This window comes from Rattus rattus, chromosome 6, assembly GCF_011064425.1.
Source record: "Rattus rattus isolate New Zealand chromosome 6, Rrattus_CSIRO_v1, whole genome shotgun sequence".
NCBI lineage: Eukaryota > Metazoa > Chordata > Mammalia > Rodentia > Muridae > Rattus > Rattus rattus.
In genome coordinates this window covers 141,906,947-141,910,861 of record NC_046159.1, presented here as the reverse complement: position 1 = coordinate 141,910,861, position 3,915 = coordinate 141,906,947, and positions in this window count along the sequence as shown.

Genomic DNA, 3,915 nt, shown 5'->3' with positions numbered 1-3,915 from the left:
CCCTCGGGAACTGTGTCTGTCTTAGGTTGGAGTGATATTTGTCACATGGCCAAGAGAATCTTGTGGCCAGGGTCTGTCATGGGATAAGGCAGCAGCTAATGGCGGCCCTCCTCTCTTAGGCCCTTCACCCATCATTGACTGTCCAGCTCAACACGGAGGAGGGTTGACAATTCATTGATTCAGCAAAGGTATAAGGACAGCAGGCAGAAAAGAATGTTGGCCTCATTTGGCTGAAGGACAAAAATGTCCTTGCCTGAGCTGGGAGGAGATGTGTAGGTGAACTTGGCCCTCATCAAAGGCATCATCCATAGCTAGCCTATGATAACATACCTGAATAGATCTTACTGCCATTTTATCTACCTGTTGTTTAATAAAGCTAGTTAAATTATTAAATGCCCAAGGGCCAAAAGATATAAGCAAAAGAAGGCCTATTGGCCTATTAGGGGGCTCAACAGAGAGGGAAGCAGGTTGGACAACCAAGGGGAGGTGGAGAACCAATTTTGATATCAGCTATCAGATTCTTCTCTTCCTCATTTTCTCTTTTCCAAGCCTTTTCTGACCTTTTTCATACTCTCTTTAACCATATTCTAAGACACAGGAAGTATCCAAGCACTGCCTTTCTCTCACAAATCAGAATTCACTGTGATTGCTCATAGTTGGGAAATTAAAGGTAAAAAGTCAATCAAATAATTACACTTGTTAGCATATATGGCTTATGTAAAAGTGGGGCAGACAATTGTTCTTTTTGATTAACCTCTGACTCTTAAAGACAGTGTGGGTCAAAATTAAAATAGTCAGATATACTTAAAACACTGCTCCATTTTTGATAGATATGGAAGTTTAAAAATTGAATGAATTTATATGATTGTAAATGTTTACCATGAAATATCACAGAAGGGATGCCACCAGGCAGGAAATTACAATTTTAACTGATATTAAAAATCTTAAATAATTTAGAGAAACCTCAGCATTGAATTATAACCATCAGAAAAAAATAAAGACATAAATAGGTATCCCATGTATGTCTTGTAAGAAATAAACAAACCCCATGTCAGTACAGTATAGTATCAATGACTGAAAGTTAAATAATATGTTGATACATAGAAGGAAAAGATAACAAGTTGACTGCCATTGTTGAAATTCCCAAAATAATTCTAATAGACAATTCAATTTGGGTTCCTGCAATAATCATAATAATGTTATTCAAAAAGCCAAACCCTACGAAAGTTATTGTATTGTGGAAGAATACATATCTCAGCTGTCCTGAAGTGGGTGGTTGAGCTCCCAGTTCTTCTTGTGCGATGGCAATGGACTCGAAGCAGTGCAGTTCTTTGAGCAAGCAGCTCCTCTTTGTGGAGTGCAGGCTGTAGATGAAGTCATGTGTGCCCTGCACGGTGTTCAGCGCCTCCATGGGCTCCTTCTTGGGATGAGTGCCCAGAAGCTGGGGAGTAGGAATATACAGGCTCTTTTAACAATTTTATGGTAAATATAATCCCTGTATCAGCACCTGATTGAAACATTCTATGACCCTAAGTATATCCAGGTGTCCCATCCTGCTTTCAAACCACGGAAATAAATTTAATATTTAGGGGGATGCACCATTCCCTTGTTTTAGAATTAGAACCTTCACAACGGGAATCTGGGAACATGTATATTAGTAGAACAGGAGATATTATAAGTCAAACAACACAGTGTATCAGGTGATAAAATTCTTAAGAACAGAGGAAAGGGGGCCAGGCAAGAAAACTATCGGACGGCTGGGTGATAGCTGGTGGAACAACCAGATCAGGTGACAAGTAGCATTCAGTCACACAGCTAAATGAGGAAGCTTTCTTGGGATGAAAAGGCCAGTGCAAAAATGAGCACAAGCTTTGTGTCTGTGAAACAGAAAGGCAAGCAGAGGGGCAGCTGGAGTCTGTTACTGGTTGTCTCTCTGGACTTAGATTCCCCTTTAAGGAGTACCTCCCTTCAGCGTCAGCCTGGTGGCTCTACCTCTCAAGAGACCCAGCCTCTAAATGATGCTAGGCTTCCAGTAAGAACTAATAACAAATGGATGGAGAGATAGTTAGGACCTGGATGCTAGATGCCAAATGACTGACAAGAGTTGTATGGCTCGTTCGCTTTAGGGGGGAAGTTTCTTCCAGACTGCCAGACACACCTGGCGACCTTGAGTCAAGAGACCAGGAGTAAATAGCATCTGAGTCTCTAGAGTGTTGAAGTTAGTGGCTTGTCCAGCGGGGGTGTGATCCGATTGAAGCCTCAGGTATCAGAGAGTAGGCTAAAGTTAGAGATAACTCGTTTTAAGGACTCTTTCTGCTGCCATTCCTGAGGCAGGAGTCCACAGTTGAGAAGGCTTCCTGCCTCTTATCCAATAAAGAGATTGGTAACACAGGAATAATGAACTTTAATAGAGCTACAACCCTCCCCGTGCCACTGAATTGCAGGACTTGAGTAGCAGTCCTTCACCAAGCTGTCTCACTAGGTTAGAGGGCCATGAAAAAGAAAACATTGATCCTGACCTTGGCCACAGCCTCCAATTGGAGTAGGTTGAAGAGCCCGTGCCAAGACTTTCTACTGATATCATCCTAGCATAAACACAGCCAAAGGCTGTTCCGAATTCTGTCTGACAAAACAAAGTTACTCACAGTCTGCTGCAGACTCTTTCTGAGACTACTTTAGGGGCTCCTCTGCCCCCTAACCTGGGGCATCTTGACCTCAGGGGCAGGAAATGACTGCTGTGGGGATAGGATCAGAGGCATTCTCTATGTCAGTGATGACTAATGGGGAAGGTGACTTAATGCTGAAGATCAACTCCTCTCTTGGAATAGGGCCAGCAGACAAGGCAGGCTCCCTCAAAGAACTTCTCTTAATGAACGTTCTTCTTTTGTGAGCAAGTGTTGAAGATCTGGCCAATGAAGGCAGTGACTGTAATTTTTTCCCAGGGCCAAAAGTCTCATAATAGTCTTTAAAATAATCACTAACTCTCCACTATCTTTTTGCTGTCAAAGTGTCAGCCCCGGCCGGCCTTATCAACTTGAAGCTCCTCTTACACCTACTTGGCCTGAGCTGAGCTGCTGCCCATGCACCTGCCACCCGTAGCTCCACATTTCCCTACTCTGTGCTGTCCCTCCCTTAGCAGCTGTGAATGTCTAAGCAACAGGGAGATCCTTTCTTCAGAATCTAAGGCAAAGCTTTCAGGTTCTTGTTAATGCTTGCTTCAGACACCATCACTCAATAACCTGGAGTCCTTCATACACAACTGTTAACAGCAGCTAGACTGGGCAAGGGGCACAAAGGAAGGGGCATCTGTCTTGGGAAGGAGGCTCAAGAGAGAAAGACAAAACTCCGGGGCAGAAAACAATTTCTCTCAAGCAAATTATTTCCAAGTTAAGCACCAAGAGGACCAAGTTAAGCTCTAACAAACAAAACAAACAGTTCCATGATTTTAAACATAGTAGTCAGTCCAAGTCCAAAAATGAAACAAAAGTCAAAAGAGACATGACAATACCACAGAAAACAAACTACAAAAACAAGACCAAGACAAGGCATCCTATAAGTGATTTCCACAGATGCCTGACACCTTCAGTACCTGGCCCAAACTGCACTGCAGCTTAACCTTAGCTGCTTCTGGGATGAGGAGGACCATCTGATCCCACCTTCCAATGGGATTCTAGAGTGTCCTCTAGATTCCCTTCTCCTCCTAGAGCATCCTTTAGGGCCTGTGGCCTGTGACAACTAACTCGTTTGCTTGTCACATCCGTAAGCCCTTCATGGGACCCACAGCAACCACCAAGGGGACTCTAACCCCTCTTCAGGGGGGACTCGAACTCCCCTCTGTAGGGACTCGAACCCTTCAGACAGTAGACGGGGACAACACAAGACAACATGAAACAAAGACGAGACAACATGACACAG